General features: G+C 39.6%; 1 protein-coding gene across 39 annotated transcripts in view; it reads left to right on the top strand.

Moving 5' to 3' along the window:
• The window catches only part of LOC308065602 (GTPase-activating Rap/Ran-GAP domain-like protein 3), a 30,113-nt gene extending 12,911 nt beyond the window's left edge, over positions 1-17,202 (top strand). For 20 of the 39 annotated variants that reach the window (XR_013928809.1, XR_013928810.1, XR_013928820.1 and 17 more), the window contains one exon: positions 305-17,202. The gene's annotated coding sequence lies outside the window, so the exon portion shown is untranslated. The remainder of the gene's footprint in view (positions 1-304) is intronic. The other 19 variants (XM_080391686.1, XM_080391685.1, XM_080391687.1 and 16 more) reach the window with 13 other exon arrangements.
• Positions 17,203-18,307: the final 1,105 nt, after the last annotated feature.

The raw sequence follows: 18,307 nt of genomic DNA, 5'->3' as shown, positions 1-18,307 counted from the left end.
GTAATGCCAATGCCACGTGTTAGCCTTTCTCCAGAAGTTACAAAAGCAGAATGAGCGTTAAGAATCTGATTACCTTTTAACTAAATTCAAAACAAAGTTGCGGGATGAAGTGACTGGAAGCCCTGCAAGTCTGACTGGGTATTGCTGCTGTGCATGTTATCCGCCTGTCTACCGATCGCTCCTGCCTCTTGTTCTGTTGTGGTAATTCCTCTGGGTAATGCGTTGGGCTCTAGATGGAGTGCATCTTGACTTCCTCCTGACCCCCCGAGATGTTACCGGTGTTTGCCTTCCTCATGTTTCACAGGGTGTGGGAAGGCCAGAGAGGCTGGAAGCCTCGGCTGTTGTGTGCGGGGAAGCTGTCAGCCTTCTAAGAGAGCATGTAGCCAGCAAGCGCGTCGTGGTGCTTCGGTACCGAGCTGATACCACAGGCCTCCATCTTTTTGTGAAAAGGGATCACAAGGAAATGTGCTGATGTTGAAGGGGGAGAGGTGGCGGGGGAAGAGGTAGGAGGCAGCTTTTAGCCACTTCTAGGCTTAACTCCTGTGTTCCTGAGAATGGTTCTGGGCTTTGAGGGGTTTGCTTCTGGCTTTTTGCCTTAAGTGCGTCCCCCATCACCACTATCCACGTGCGCTGAGCTGCTGCTTAGGGAACTGTGGTGATAGAGATTCTGTGCATGCCAACCATCCTGAAGGCCATAGCTGTATTTTACCCTAAAAAAGCTTTCCATAATGCTACACTTCTTTTAGGATGCAATTTTCTCGAATTCCCCCCCCCCTCGAGGTGATTTTCCCACACACCTGCAGGCAGCAGGACTAATGTCATCTCCTTTTGCCCGCTTGGGCTAAAATCCCTTCCCTGGCTATTCTTTAGCTTTTACAGCCTTTGAGCCTTCCCTTGGGCCTGGTTGATAGTCCTTTGCCATTTCAGCCTGTTCATAGCCAGTGTGAGTCTAGGTACAGACTATCTCAAGGAATTTCAGTTACACCATAAACCTGCTTTTCTGTAAATTATTTTTAGCATTTTAATTGCTTTCAAAGGGAACTACGGGAAAACCTGTCCGCATGGTGGCCTAGCATAAGCAATGATGGAAAGGTGCATCAGATGTGACCTCCGTGTCAGCTCAGTGTGCCTCAGACAGACTGCATTTGGCACTCCGTGGCGTGCTGCGCAGCTCCAGAAATTAATGCTAGGGAAAAAATGGGCAAAAATAATAGTCATGTAGAAACATGAGTTAGGAAGAAATGCTATACATTGCCAGACTGTCACAGAACAGGGTGATTCCTGTAAGCCGTTTGGTTCTTTAGTCTTCAGTTTCTACCTTGGTTTTGCTCATCCTCTCCTTTTACTGTGGTTTTACTCTTGATGACAATATCATTAATATCTACCTTACTATATTTAAGTGCCCTTAGCACAGAGGAACCCAAACAAAGCTAATTTGTTTGTTTTAAAATTTATTTTCTGGGAAGTTTTGCACCTCCTTACTTGCCACCGTATTGTACACAAATTAACATTGTCTCAGTTTTCTTAACCACATGTCTTTACAATAGTATTATGTCTGAATGAATTACAACTGCTTGTATAGACCTGGAAGGGGTAAGAAAGAATGAGGAAGAAGGTAGTACATTACCTTCTCATTTAAGCTGAAAGGAGTCTTTGTTCGCAAAATGGTTTCATCTATGTTCAGGTCCAAAGAATCAGTTATTTGCTTAAAAATGGACCTAGAGGAAATAATTTAAACTATACTTAGGTGACACCGAACTCATAACTGGTGGCTGCAATGCAGGAAAGTAACATTGGAGTTCTCTGATGATTATCTTATATGTCAGCTCAAAATATAAAAATAGCCAAAAAAAGCCAATAGAGAGCTGGACATTTCAAGAGGACCACTGAGGAGAAAAAAAAAAAGAAGAAAAACCCCACCATGTAAATAAATCTACAGCAATAGAAAACCTCATCTCCAATCAGATAAAAGCATTGTGCGCTCACACCTTCGATGCTGTGTGCGGCTCTGTTGCCCAGCCTCAGCCCATCCCCATCCTCCGGAGATGCCTGATGCCCAAGGCTGGGGCTGCCCCCACTGCTGTAGGTGATCATGGAGGCGGGCAGTGTTAGAAGGTTCAAAAAATAAATGGATAGGGTTTTAGGTGTCAGGCTGAGAGGTACCAGTAGGAATGTGATATCCCTATCATTGCTAACCCAGTGACAGTGGATGCTGAGGGCTGCCAGGGGGTGCCCTGCAGACAGCAGCCAAGCTGGTGTGCTCCCCTACTGCCAGAGACAGAGTGGGTCCTTCAGTGGGTCGCTGATTTGCCCACCACACATTTGCTCTGCTTTTGTGAAGGGACAGAGGGGTATCACATCCACTCCAGAAACTCCAGCAAATCTGGAAGAATCTTATGTCAAAACAGCTGATAGTTGTGGTCTTATCTATGGCATTCAATCCTGCCCTTGGCAGTGCAGGTTCAGGAGTTCTTGCTGCCTGCCATTGGTCCACCGTTGCCTCAGTCGTCAAGTTGTTCGCATTCAACAGCTCCACTGCTTCATGTTGCACCTTCATCCAGATGTGCTGAGGAACCCACAGTGGCCTCAGACTCCTAGCTGCAGCATGACAGTGAACTTCCCAAGTAGCAAAGAGTTATTTCAACCACATCTCTCTTTTGTGCTTCTTCTGAGAGCAGAAGCAGATGATGCCTCATGAGAAGAGGCACTCTGCTGCTTTTTTACACCTCGTGCTGACATTATTCTGGAGAAGTGCATTGTAATGGCTCCCTGGTCTGAAGAGTGACCATATCTTTCCTTTAATTTCCTGGCTGACACTAGTACCAGTTCTGCCTTCCTCTTTACCCTACAGTTTATAAGCCTGAAGGACCAGAAAATAAAAATCCTCCATCACTGTACTTCTCTTCCTCTCAGAAAGGAACAAACACTATAAGAGTAATAAGGCGTTCTCACACACGTTGCCTGCACAGCACAAGCATGTCAGAGAATCCCAGAACTCCTTAAGTTACACAGAATGTGACAGTTTGATGCTGTCCCTCCACCTCAACGGCAAAGTTCTTTTCCATATGTCATGACAACTATGTGAACGTGAAAAAAGGGACAATCACCATTAGATAACCTTTCAAATTGCCTCATTTAATCAGCTCCTATTGCTGATCACTTAAAAACATTTGGACTACCTTCTCTTTTTGTTGTTTTTTTTCTTTGTTGGTTGGTGGTTTTTTTTCAGAAAATCAGCTGTGATATTTTCCACATAAAGCGGCAGCAGAGTGGAAGCGTTGCCTGTGGTATTCTTGGTCGGCATGTGCACTGGCCACCAGCTCCCTTGGAGCCAGCCTGCTGGCTGGGCTAATGGGATTTCCAGACCTGCCTCCACTCCGTACGATTGCTGTTCCTCACATACACTCAGAGCTCCCAGAAAGCATGCCAGAGAAGGGGTTGCCCTTCAGACAAGCTGATTAGAAAAGGAGTTTAGAGGAGGAAGATGAATCTGTACTTCCCCAGTCTTTAAATGAAGGCAGTGCCCTCCATCCCCAGGACTGTCCTTTCCCAGCCTAAGCATAGTGAGTCAATGCTCTCGGTTTCAGCACTGAAGCTGTCATTTGATAGTGGCTTGGGCAGTGCAATCAGTTGACCCCTAGAATGCATTCCCTGTGCCAGACTTGGGATTTGAAACTGTGCATATCAGGCTGACCACATGCCAATCCACTCTTGGTATGAAGATGCAGCCAGAAACTAAAAAATACAAGTTTGTGAGGGTTTGCAAGTATGAGAAACAGAAAACAGCAGAGGAGGTATTGATTTTTCTGCATTACTTTCAAAAAATTCATAAAGTTCTAAATGCTTACTCTAATGTATCTTTTAGCATATTAAATAACTATATTCCTGGAAATTGAAGTCAGACAATATTGGTTATTAAATGATAGTCAAAATAAACTTCAAAATCTGAATCTTATACCAAATTCAAGGGGCGTTTTACATTTCTGCCAGTGGCACAAATATATGTCTTTGGATGTATTCCTTTATGCCTCCTAAACATTAGGTATAGGTCTAACCAACTGCTGTCCTCACTAACCACACAGCCTTACAAAAAGTAATGACATGGTGATGGCTGGTGCTTTATTCCTTCAGCAACCATGGACTCTTCAAACACAGCTGAATATCACCTAGTTGTATTGACACACCAACACAAAGGAAACAAATCACTGTTTCTATACTATATAGAAACATTAGTTTCTATATAGTCACATTAAGTGACTATATTCAACATTAAGTCATGATCTTCCAGAAGCACAATCTACATATTCCACAAATAGTAGGCTGACTCAAACTCATTGACATTATCTATCAGCAAAAGAGTGGCAAAGGACCTCAATACTTTATGAACGTGTTAATTCTGTAGATATGAAGCAAAAAAACGCATTTGTAGCATGCAAAGGGCCTTGGTAACTGGCTGAAAGTCTACTTGTATAATTTTTCATGTTAACTGCATCACAAATTATGGCTGATGCTTCTGCTGCAGCCTATACTCTTTTTTTCCTATATGCATGAAATAGTGCCAAAATATCAAAAAGACCCACATTTTCTTTCTAATGGGTTCTGTTCAACTGCAGCTTCCCAAAAATGTTAACTCTGCAGGGTTTCTTCTCTCTAATTTTGCAGTGACAGATGCAAATAAAGAAACACATTCCCAGTTGTGGTCATTGTTATTTGTTTAGATTATTAGAACTTAAATAGTTATTTCAAAAAGAATGTTTGTGAAAAAAGTGATAACAAAATACCCTTTAGTAATATTAAATATAAGGAAGCACTAACAAGAGAAATCCTTACTTACTTGCCTTTTAAAAGTTTTTTTTACTTTTCAAGGATTATTTAATTTTTTAAAGGCAATAGATACCTACAGCCTCTCCTCAGCTTTATAATATTAAAGATTTCATGCGAAGAATGATGGGGTCCTAGAAGCAAATAAGATGGTATATTTGTCCATGAACAAATGCACACAATGGATTTTCTACTACATAAACTGTGGCCATAGCAAAGGTTTTGGTGGAACTAGGGAAAAGCATTTGACAAAGTTTTTCTCAAAATCTCGAGTGTCTTCTAGTCATTCAGGGGCTCCACATTCTCATATGTACATTTCTTCATGAATTTTCAACATATGTAAAAAACCCTGTATCATATATCTGGATCTGCTCTGCAGTCTTTTCGCAGATCAGCGTCTCTTCTGAAGTCTCAGTCTCTAGAACTGAAAATTATTTTCCAGCTTAGGTCACACTAGCTCTGAGGATATCAAAATATTAATTTTTCTATCTCATATATAATAGTTGTATGTATTGGCACTTTTTTGGAGTAAGATCACATTTTTGATGTGTTGACACCAAATTTCTTTTTTTTTTCAATATGTAACATACATACATATATATATATATATGTAGGTGGATGTCAAATTACATTAATTAGCCTCATGTTAGACAGGAAAGATAAATTTCCTTATTTGTGTGGTGCTGATGACAGTATTTCTACATAATGCTGTACTTTGAAGATAGTCTAATAGGGGTCCTTAAACTACGGCCCAGGGGTCCTCAGTCCGGCCCCCCGGTATTTACAGAACCCCCTGCTGGGGGTTGGGGAGGGAACCAAGCAGCCGCAGATGACTGCCTGCCGCTTCATCCGCGTGCCGGCCCCCTGGTTAAAAAGTTTGAGGACCCCTGGTCTAATTAGTCTGGACGTTTTTACCTGCAGACTCAGTGGGCAGGTGGGTGAGTGGATCAGAGAATAAGTGAAATTTCCTTCAGCAGACATTTTTCACAGTGAAACGTGTCAGGATTGACCTGGCTATGTTTGACACTACCTCAGGGGAGACTGAAAGTGATAATAAATCCTGAGCTCTTCATTTCTTTAAACCTCGCTTGTGGTGATTTGGCCACAAAGTGGCTATAATTTAGTTGTCACTTCTCAGCCTTTTCATATTAAGAAGACTGTGCCGTTTGTAACACATCTGGGGCCAGTTGACCTCGATGTCACATTAAGGGTGATGAAGTTTAGGCAAGAAAAACAGACTTTTGAAGAAGATAAGGACACAGACCTTTACAAGGCAATGTAACACAGTTATGAAATACGATGCAATGCTGAAATGATTATTGGAATTTTTCCTAAAAATCTGTCAATATACATGAAATGCTACAAACATGACGGTAGCATTGAATCAGATGGGCTTCATTTAGTTTTGTAGCTGTGACAGATTTCAGCTAAGAATCCCTCTGTGCCTTCGGAAAGTATGTCAAGGTATATCCCAGCATATCGCATCTCCGTGCGTTGACCATGTAACCTACTTTAATTTTGGCCTTTTACATCTATAATGAAAATACATCTAACTGCTATGTTTACAATGTCTGTATAGTGCATGGCGTTCTGTTCGGTCCTTTTCACACAGGGAAACTGGACCACCTGAGGCACACTTAACCTGAGAATCAAGGGAAGGACTGACATGGTCTCGGGTATGATTACAGTTCTAAGGGCAAGATGTAGGCATCTAGCTCCCTGTATGGAAATGGAAATGGAACCCTCAAAGGAACCCTCAAATGGAACCCTGAGAAAGGAACCCTCAAAGCTTGCATCATTGGAATCAAACATTCAAGAAACATGATGGGGGAAACAGGCATCAGCAGATGGCAGCTTTCTTGACCCAACCACTAGATGAAAAGCAAATGTGTCAAGAGCTCTGACGTCAAATGGCAGGCATCTTTCCAAGAGAAATTCTGTCAGAACTTCATATAAATCAAAAGACAGATTGTGAATCTTTTTATTGGCAATTGCACTTGTTCATGAAGATAAATTAATAGGGAGCAAAAAGGTAAGCCAAAAGGCATCTTTATTTTGCAGACCTTGCCTTGCAGCTCTGGAATTTCCTGAACTGACAATTGTAAAGAAAATCCAGGAATGGTATGTCCACATTGGATTAGCTGCAAAGAAAATTAAATTGCCATCACAAGAAGTGCTTCCTAAGTAGATATTTAGGAGGAATTTGAGACAAAGGAAAGCATGGGGAAAAGGTTCATTTCAGCCAGCTTTGCACTTCTCTAACACTGGTCACAGCCCGGACGTTAACGCCAAGGAAGTTTAGAGCTTTTCTAGACTACTTATGCCTTTGGATGGCTTTCTCTGTGTTTTATGGTGGCATATAGTTCGGCCAGGAATGTAAATTGTGATCTTGGGTTCAAAAACTCTCTGGAGACTTTTCCAGACTGTCGCTGCTATGACAATTGGAAAGCAGACAAGTGGTTCAGTAACAACAGTCCGAGGGACAGTCTGTCCTCAAAATCACTGCTGCAAATGCAACTTTATTTGCCCAAGCCTAGATTGTTGCTCCAAGAAGGAGCTGACAGAACTCACAGACAGCAGATAAAAACTACAGCTAGTACGTCAAAAATTATCTTGAAGAAGGCAAAATTTATTGCTATTTGAATGTCTCGTCAAGCCTGGCAGTTTTAAAGTACCTGAAGAAAAAATAAAATAAAATAGTTACGTAGTTTTCCTAGCACTGCAGGACAAATATTCTTGAGTCCACATTTTTTCTATTCAAAATGATATCACTAAACAAAATCTAGTAAAGAACTAATAGACAGGTACTGCCAAAGAGACATTTATCTTTTCCTCAGAGGGATAGCCTCCCAAGGTGTCCCCCTCCCTCCCTCTCTCTCTCTCTCTCTCTCTCTCTCTCTCTCTCCTTTGACTACAGAATCAGAAATCTGCAGAGGAAACCTGAATTTAGGCAATGCACTTCAGGTCTGAGATGCATTTTTAGACCATTTATACTAGAAGCTGCTGATGAAAACACATCATAACATTGCCTTCATGCTTACATGTCCTGCATATACCTGTGTTATCACTCATGGGTTACATTTGAGTTGACAGTGTCATTGTTGCACCTGCTTGGTTCTGTGGGAGAATTTTTTTTCTTCATCTATTCTAAACAAACAGAAGCATTTGTATAACGGTTTTATTTTTACCTGGTTTTCCCAGGTATTTTGTTTTCATCCTAAATTATTTATTTTTTCCTGTTTTACAGAAACGAAACCTCAAATCTGGAAAAATGCATAATGCTTGTAATTAAAAATTCTTGGGTTTAGGAGATCATTGCTCTTGAGGAAAATCTCAAACTCTGCAACAAACTCCTGAGTATGGAGACCTAAAACAGAAAATACCTATTGTCTAAAGAATGAGTGTTTATGAAAAATCACAGAACTAGAGAAAAGTTAAGAAAAACTTGATATAACCATTCAAGAAATACTGTTAGACCTATAAATTGGAGTGTTATTATCATCGCATTTCTTATTATTATCTTATTCTTATTTATGAATAATAAATCTGTGTTATAGCTAAAAATGTCCTGGTGAAATTTCATCAGCTGAGAATATGCTATGATTAATTTAATTCAATATAATTTTAAATAATAAGTTTGCTGGGCGGACTTAGTAGAAAAATCTGTGGTGTTTTAACACACAGCATTAAAAACAGAAACAAGATTTGCAAAGATTTCAGAACATGCATCTTCCTCATTATAAGGGAATATCACATAGATGCATCCTAATTTTAATTACAGACTTTCATCAGGAAGGTCACTATATTTTAGGTGCTTGACATAAAGATGTAAAAAAGAAAAAATGGGGACTACTTGGTTACTTCATCTACCCAAACACCAAAACAAGGTGTTTTCTACAAAATAATCTTTGTGCCCATGACACTTTTGTGTGAGTTCATCTGGAGTCCTTCAGGTGGGTATGAAAACTTCCTAGGTCTTACCCACCTCTTCAACAACATGAGGAACTGCAATAAATGACACTGACTTAGCTGGGCCAACAACGCAAGACTTGACTCACAGAAAATAACGTAGTTTTTGGCTGCCTCTTTTGCTTGTTGAGGAATGATGAAGTCCACAACAGCAGTATCTGAATTATGATCAAGGGCCCTTGCTGAGAGGAACAGGCAAGTTTGTATTTTTTGGAACTGCTCCCTGGAGCTTTAACATTCTTCACAGTTTCTTTGGCATTTTTACATTAGTTGTGAAATATGTTCGCCACGTATGTTTGGTAGCTTTGTAATTTTTAACTCTAGCACCTGTGATTCTAATGAGGGCTGGAAATCTATTAATGTGATATGATTTTCTGGTACAGACAGTTTCTACCAGAATGGGTCAGATGCTCCCAGTCAGCCACAGGTGATAATAAAAGCTCCTGTCTGTTGATGCTGAGACAAGGGGAGCCAGTGGGAAGCAAACTTTGGCTTGGATGGCATGGTGGGTGAAGGGGGACTCAGTCTCGGGTGCACAGGTCAGTTAACTCCTCTGTACTTTTATTTGTTTGATATAAGCACCTAGAGAACAGATACACAACTGCAGAAAAATCAAGAGAGAAGGCAGATCAAGAAAAAGACAGCGGTGTTTTCTCCAGAATGAAGAATGTGTTCCTCTTCACTACTACCATCATTAACGCTGAAAGTGAATGATTCGTGAAACGCAGCAATGACAATGCTGGTCTTCCCTATGGTTTGTGTGTACACTTCTCTTGCTTTAAATTCCACTTCATCTTCCCAAGTCTGTATATAAAACATGTTGCAAAAGAAATGCTTCTCACCTGCACAGTTAACAGTGTTGCTAAACGTTTAGAGGGAAAAGAACACCATAGGATACTTATACATTTACGTACCTACCCACATGAATCCTACTCAGAGGTGTCTAAGTCTACACTGGTACTGCAGTCTTGACCTCTTGGCTATTCAAAACCAGAAGATGCTGAAATGCATCACACTTCCCTTCCAGCCTGCTCAGCCAGGAAATGGTGTGCGCACAGGTCTCAGCTCAAGCATCACGTAGGCGTGCAGATGGGGCATGCACAGAAGACCAGGAGCCATAGCCCAAACAAGGAATAGGCTAACTTTTCCTGAGCCTAGATATCAATTTCTGCATTTGAACTGTTTTCCAGACCTCAAACACGGCAATGCTGACATACCTATTTCCTTTTGAGGCTGCAGCCTTCAATAGCCCACACCCTCCTGAGATTAACAGAAATATAATTAACATCCTAATTACACAGATAGGAAAGTGAGGTGCAAAACTAAGGCTGCTGTTCTCTAAATCCTTCAGGCATTTGACATTCAGCTGGCAGGAATAAAACTGACAGACTGTTATACCCTAACCACTGTTCTAGCCCACTGTTGGGTTTTTTGGGGGTTTTTTTTTCTCCTTTTTTCTCAGACATAAGAGATTGGTTTCAGCTCTTCTGGGGCCATTGACATTGGCTTATGAATACAAAGCAGCTGTCCGAAAGACTGTCTGAATGCCCTCAAAACCTACAGAATATTCTACTCTGGTCTGAGCCCCTTGCAGCTGAGATGCAAATACAGCTTTTTGCAGTGATCAGTGCGCTACATTTGAAAGCTGCTTGTGTAACTAATTGGATGTGACAGAGCATAGTTTACCATTTCTTAGAAAATTAGATTTTTATAATTACTACCTCAATGCAACCAAAATGTTACAAACAAAAATGCTCCAGCATTTATATCATATTTATGTATTAAACATACTCATTCCATTTTGCTGTTCTGCAAACTGCAAACTGACTGCATTTTCCTGTTCGCTGGGATCTAAATTCTTTCTAAATTCCAGGCAAGGAATAAAAGTTACTGGAATGTAAAGGTATTAGAAAAATGAATTTAAATCAAGTGAAGCATGAGAGAAATTAAATAAATTGGTCTTTGCTTCGTAATGAAAGTCTACAGCTGATTGAGAGGACTTATAGGAGATGGGAGGGTGAAGGATACTGTAATATGCTGAACTTGGCAGCTCTTCAGTGTTGCAAACAGACTGAAGATGCGCACTTCATCTTTACGCATACATAAGAGAGAAGCAGCAATAATTTATTGGTATAAAACAGCAATTTAACAAAGTTTCACAGTGAATGTGACAGTGGTTTAAGAAGATCCAATAGCAAGGTACACTTTATTTACTGCAGAGAGGACAGGGTCAGACAAAACTGTCAGTGAGACCCTCCCATTGAATCATGAGGTTCAGAAACAATCCCTTTGCTTTCTAAACTCCTTCTCAGAGGGGATTTCATGTGCAGATGGATCCAGACTTAGTCTCAGGCTTGGTCAATGATTTATATCTAAAGGATTATATGTGCACAATCAATCCTTTATACCACTTAGCTAATGTTTCAAAGTTTAGCATGCTAAATCACTTACCAAGAATCTGTTGCAGCAAGGAATCTCTCAGCCTTAAGGAATAACCTCAGAAGATGTCCCTACTGAAAGGGACATCCTGGCATGCAGGAATAGAGCTCAATGGGCCCTGGGTCATCCACTATTTATGGAGTAAGATAATTGACTTGCAGTCCTATTCGCCCACTGACTACTGAGGTCAGTTTCTGTCAAACTTGTCTCGAGTCGGACCCTGACCAGCCCTGTTAGCTGGGTGCACTGTTCAAATTAGCCCTTGGCTATTGCATCTTTATCTGTCTCACCTGAATCAACTTTGAGTCATATACAGCCATGACAATCGGATGCAGCCATTACAACTTCCAGTGGTGGTTATCACCTGTGCAGGGTTACTGAAATAAAGGCCAGGATGGCAAGGGCAGGGAGTACGCCACCACTTTTAGCCAGGCAAGAGAAAATTTCTGCAGTGAAGATTCACCACTGTGCACAGTATCTGAGTGTAACCAACAAACAGTAAGTATGGAAAAGAAAGAAATTGCCACCTTATTTGTGCCATGTGGTTTTATAAATAAGCTACTTACAGAGCTAGGTTTGAGTCATTCAATTCTTTGCAAGATATAAATTAGATATAAGTATCTATTGTATCAATAAATCCTCTTGGCTGCCTTCCTACCTGTAATCTCCCAGAGTTAACACACACATCTTGTGAAACACACATGTCGTGAAACACTGCTACCCATGCCCGTAACTTCTGGCAATTCAGATAATTTCCTCAGCTCACCATTTACTTGCAGAAGAGGTCAACATCAAATTTTAGCCTTCTTAAATCTGAAGTGGATTGGACTTTGGAAAACTCTAAAATGTGTTTGTCACAAAACCGCTGGCTTAAGCACTGCATTTAACACTGATTAATGTTAAAATTTCACAAAATAATAGTTTGGATGTGCCCATGTAAAGTGTTGATGGGCTACTGTAAGGGCCAAAGTGTATCCTTACCTGATTTCATCCATAAAAGAGATTAGTTTCTTCTGGATAAGAGTTGAGCATTTTTTCCTGGCTTGATATGTCTCTGGCTCGATATGTCTCTGGCATACGTTTATGAATCTCTACGCTGTTTCAGGCAGCAGTTGATGTTTGTGGACTACTGAATATTATGTAAAATATATGAAGTCCACTATCAAGTAAAATAAAGGCCATAAAATATAAATAAGTAGTATTTTAAAAGTTTAAGAATAGTATTGAAATAATTAGCACATTAGGATGTTATTTACATATTAAGATGGATAAAAACCTGGCTGGATGATCAGACTCAGGGGGTGGTGGTGAATAGGTCAACTCAATGTGAAGGCTGGGAACGAATGAAGTATCAGAGGGGTCTGTATTGGCATAGTGGGTTAGCTTTGGCCTGCAGCCAGACACCCACCTCTCGGTCAGTCCCCCTCCTCAACAAAAAGCAATAAGTAGGATGGGAAAGCTTGTTTGGTGAAAATAAAGACAGGATGATTGCTTACCAGCTACTGTCACAGGCAAAACAGACTTGAATTGAGGAAAAATAATTTTATTTACTGACAATTCAAATACATTTGGGCAGTGAGAAACAAAACAAAAAAACCAACACCTTTCCTCCACCTGTCGTCTTTTACCCAGAGGGGTTGCCCAGAGTGGTTGCACAGTTTACATCGTCAGAAGTTTTCAAGACTCAGTTGGTTAAAACCCTGAGAAATCTGGTCTGACCTCAAAGCTGAAGCTACTTCAAGGTGACTGGACTAGAGACCTCCCAAGATCCTTTCCTGCCTGAATGAGCCTACGATCCTTTTATCCTAATAATTATAGTAAATTAAAAAGCTAAGCTTAAAGGAAATGTGATCATCTGACAGTTATGCTAGCATGACTCACAGCATGAATGCATGCAGTGATAAGTCCCATTCCCACTGACATCAGTGGGAATCCTGCATTTCAGATAGTTTCTTACTCAGCATGAACATAAGGAAATGCAAAATTTTGACTCCTGAAAAATGTAGTAATGGCAAAATACATGGCAGAACAGATTAAGTACTGAAAAAATATATTCACTCCAAAACATCTTAAGGTCTAACAAAGACCTTTTACATTATTTAAAAATGTAACATGATTTCTTAGTTTAAGGAGCATAAGGTTTTATCCCAAATGACAAAAGCTTCATCTTTTCTGAATAATATCTTGTCTTTTTCGAGCTCCACCTCTGAGGATTCAGATGTGTCTACCACTACCTTTGGAAGCAACATCAAAATCCTGTAATAAAAATGGTGGGTGAATACCAAATATTCTGTGTGTGTGTTCCTGCTACATTTTTTCCTGCAAGTGAAATGCAATCAACCACTTTATTTTTTCCTCCTGTGAACAGTTTTAAGTTTAGAGAGATTTTTAAGACAAATTCAGCTGTAGTACTTCCAGGTTGTTCTTAGATATGTTGCAATCTCTTGGAAGTTATTTGTTCCCTTATTCTTGGTCTGAAAGTTGAAATGTTAAGAGGAGCATTGAAATGTGGCTATCAACATTTACATACCAATACCCAAAGTCTTTCTTTTCCCTGTATGGTTCATCACAACTTGAACTGCATAGAAACCTTAAGAAACCAGACGTTTTGTTCTCATGGACTTTTTCAGCATAGCCCATAAGCTCTTCACTCTCTGTGCAGAGAGAGGTGGAAGTTGGTGATGTTGTCAGATGTTACTTTGAAATTATGCAGCGTGTTTTATTCTTCAGACCTACCCAAACTGTGATCAATTTTGACATGAAATGGGATTTTCATCCCTATGGCATGCCATTCACTGGCAGTTGGCAGAGACGTCCTTCCCCACTGTAGGAACAGGACTGCCAGAGTAAAGACCATCCCACACTCCTGTTCCTTCACGTCTGTGTCATCTGCAAGTGTCTCTTAGTCTGTCCTAGGAAGTCTGTGCTCTCAACACCTGTAAGCAGCCAAATACAGCATCGCTGTATAAAAGGATTACTTTTCAATAATGTATGTATTATTTATGATGTAGAAATTGGATTTAAATATGCCCTAAGATTTATGAATAGTTGTTAAAGCAAGAATGTTGCTGAAGTGGTTTTATGACTGTAATATTCATTGTTCACATATTAAAGAAGATAACTACAATAAACTGGTACAATCAAGAATTTGTTTCTGAAGGTACATGCAAAGGTAAATGCAAAGGTGGTTTGCATTTCTGCCTCCATAAATTCTTGAAGCTATCAAATGTTCTGTTCCTGGCACTTATGAAGATAATCTGCTTCAATAAAAGTCAGCATTGTTTTTCAGCTTGTCTTGTTCTCTGGCACAAAGATACTTTCCTACAGGAAGGATTTCCAGGTTTAAGAATCCAAGGAATGCATCTTGTTCTGACAGAATTATTATGTTTGCAACAGTGCATCTGTCTTAGAGATATTAACAGCTTGCGAGTTCTGTAACAGGAATCTCAGAGTTTTGTAATAACATACACTTTTTTTCCTTTTGAATTCTCTGGTAAAAGATTAATAATTTGTTTCATAGAAAGACAATTCCAATTATATCAAGATTCCTATGGATACCATGCCTACATTATCTTTAAGCAACACTGATACTGTAAACTATCTATGCTCTGCATTTGACGAGCCTGACAGTGTTTGAAAGTTGCTTTAACTGGTCTCACTTCAGGGGAATACATCAAGTATGAAATTACACATCTGGACAGAGTCAGAACAGCTGGAAGGTACTTCCAAACAGCTGAAGTGGATTTGAGGTTTTTGATACTCAGTGTCCAAATGAGATCTGAAATATGACTTATTTCATCTGTGTCACAGAAATGTAAAGCTCACCTTAGTTTAGCCATGATGACCAAGACGAACCTCTTCCCTGCTCCAGTTTTTTCCTTTCTGGAAACATTTTTGTTCCTACTGGAAACTTTTTTCTTTAACTCTTTTCTTTTTTTTACTTGGCACTCTTCATGTTTGATTGTCCTACTTTCGCAAAGGATGGAAGTAGTCACAGTTACTCTCTTACAAAATCTGCCCTTAAGCTTTTCCTCTTCAGAACATTTGCAGTCATCTTGAGCCTACTGAGGGAAAGTAATTTACAAAATAGTATTTGGCTAAGAAACAACAACAAAGGTAAAGAAGTTTTCTTTCTACAAAATGATGCTATAAAAAGACTGAAAAATAAAGCAACAGTACCTCGCCCAGACTGAACGTCAGCTTTTACTTTGCTGCTTCACTTTTCTATCACTGAATACTAACAACGGTGTTGGATGCCTAACTTTTTCCACAAAGGATATATGCATTTTTAAGTACATTTGAGAGAAACAGTATGCTGGCTCAAACAAAATACAGTGCTGCCAGCATTCCTTTTTCTCTGTGAGGCAAGTCATGTCCCTGGAAGCTCAGGAGTGCCGATTTAGCCAAGGTCAGCGTGATGCGCATTTTTGGTATGCCCAGTGATCTTCTTGCTCATCACCAGTTAAGACACTAGTGTTTGTCATCATAAACAGCCAAAAGATCAGTCTTAACACAATGTAACAAACTTAAGAGAGACCTTGACCTGAGAGATTGCTGCTTTTTCACTTTATCCAAAGAATATGAATGTGCAAAACCTACAAAAGTTAAAGATATTTCAACCAAATGTTTGATTTGGGCTTAAATCTCATTTCTTATATTTATTACAGTATTCTTTGCAATTTCTTTTGAACATTCCCAGCTAGTAATGTATTTAATACAGTTCTCCATCAGTCTGTAACTAATTATTCTTTTTTCCTGGCAGTTTTCCTTTTTTTGTTTGTTTCACCTTCCCCGTTGTACATATGGCCAAAACATTCAAAATAGTCTCCTAAAGTCTGCTGAGCATTCAGTGAGATGAGACTATCTGGGTAGTTCTATGTGCTCTTTCAGATTGTCAGTGCTTACTTCTTTTGGAAACTGACATGGGAGGATCATAGGCAGGAGTTGAACACCAGCCAGAATAAATAAAAAATAAATAAGTAGCCTTATAGAACATAGAAAATGGGGTGTATGGTGTCTTCCAATCCGTGCCTCAATTACAACCAGAAACATTTATACCTTTGTCAGTCCTAATAAAATTACTCTTCAGGAGCCCCACAGATGCAGACATTCCCCGGTTTCTCAAGCTCTCCTAAGTGTATTTATATTCCTTATGGTAAGAAACTATCCTGTACTTAAACTGATTTTCCCTGCTGCAGTTTATGTCATCCACCATGGACCTTGGCATACTGTTCTGTTTCTTTTTCTCACATTTTATGTATTTAAAAATTGTTATTAAATGCCTCTTCCTCTCCTTCATCTTTCACCTTTCGTATGTCAAGCTTTCTAGATGTTTCGGGTTTTTTTCCCCTTGGTTTTCTCTACATTGTCTCCAGTTGATCTACACTGGTGTACACTACAAGACCTACTAGAAACTAGATATAGCTGAAGACCTTATTAATGTTAACAAAGCAGAAGTTTATTTCATGCCTTTTGCAAGTTATACTACAAAATAACCTATCATGTTCAGACTGGGACCTACTCTAACTACCAAATTTGCTGAAGAACAGCTACTTAAGTAATCATTCCCCTGTCATATTAGGATTATATTTGCCTAAGTTATTACTTTGGACTCGTCATACAGAATTGCATCCTTAATAAATTTAATTCTGTTCTTTTAGACTCTTCATTTTGCCTTTGCTTTTTAAGGGCATATGTGAGACTAAAGCAAATATGATTCTTAGTTATTAATGAAGAAGTGTCTTCTATGACTGGCTGGAAAGACCTCAAGGATTGAAATATTTATTGTCAAGTCTTGCAGTTTGAGGGATTAGTTAGATTTTAGCTTATCCAAGAGTGAAAGAGTAATAACTTGCCCTGATTTGTATCTTTCTGCCTACAGTTAGGAGTCATTGGTCTGTTCTTTCAAAGTTGGGTGTTGCCCTTGTAACCCTTGCTATTGATTACTCTATAATAAAGTACTGTTGTGAGCTCTCTGAAGGTTTATACTTAAATTCTGTTTATAATCTAAATCTAGGATAGACTTTTGTTAAGTAGAATCTCTCATCTTGCTTTTGCACCAGGACCTCTGACTTCCACTGATTGGTTTTTTTTTGGCTTTTCACTGGAATGTAAAGTGAAACCATGGGAAGAATTACAATAGATGTGGACAACTGCTAAGTTTTCTACCTTTTCCTCCAAAATACTCTATTTCAGATATATTTTAGTGTTTAGCTAAACAAGTAAGGAGGCACCTTTCTTTGCATAATTTTAATGAACAAACAAAAATTTTGATATTTCACTAATTCATTCCCAATTTCTCTGAGATTCCCAAATTGTTCTTTCATGGGAAATACTCAAAAAACTGTCTTGTAAAAAAGAAACCTGTTTTCAGATGGTCTTATTCTAGAAACGCCACTTTAAATTAACTTCCTCCACTTGGTTTCTTTGGATAAAGCATTTACACCAGTCTGATTTCTACCTCCTCTGTGGAGGAGAGGGTTCATGTTTGGGACCTATCTTGAGAGGATAAGGATCTCCATCAATTCCTGAAGCTGCCAGACAAGACCAGCAAACTTTCTTGTCAGCAGTCTACCTGCTAGAGGTCTGATGAGACGTCCTGTTTCAGCTTTGAACCACCTTTTTCCCCATGTTCATGTTTATCCTTGAGTATATCATTGATATACAAAACTTACAGTGGAACAAGGAGGACAGCTAATGCACCAGCACTGGTCTCTTCTTCCAAAAATTGGTTATGATAGATAAATTTCTAAAACTTATACTATGGGTGCACTACAATCTGTTAAATTCAGTAAGCATGAAAGTCTTCAGTGTCAGGTCCAATTTTGGCCGACAGCACCATATATCTTGCTAGTGAAAGTTTTTGGTAGCATCGCTATGAAAAGCTGCAGTTTATGTCTCCCACACATCTGAGTGTGTCCAACACATTTGAGCTCTTTAGTTCAAGTAGCTTGCTCTGAAAAGTATGGATAGACTGTAAGCTTGCTGAATCCCAACATGAGCAAGACCAGGCAGAAGAAAGACTAGGATGTTAAGGAATACTTTAGCCTTGTACACAGGCAAGATCTTAAGCCTTCAA

Source organism: Falco punctatus (genome assembly GCF_963210335.1).
Source record: "Falco punctatus genome assembly, chromosome: 6".
Lineage (NCBI taxonomy): Eukaryota > Metazoa > Chordata > Aves > Falconiformes > Falconidae > Falco > Falco punctatus.
This window is presented reverse-complemented; position numbering and strand designations above follow the sequence as displayed.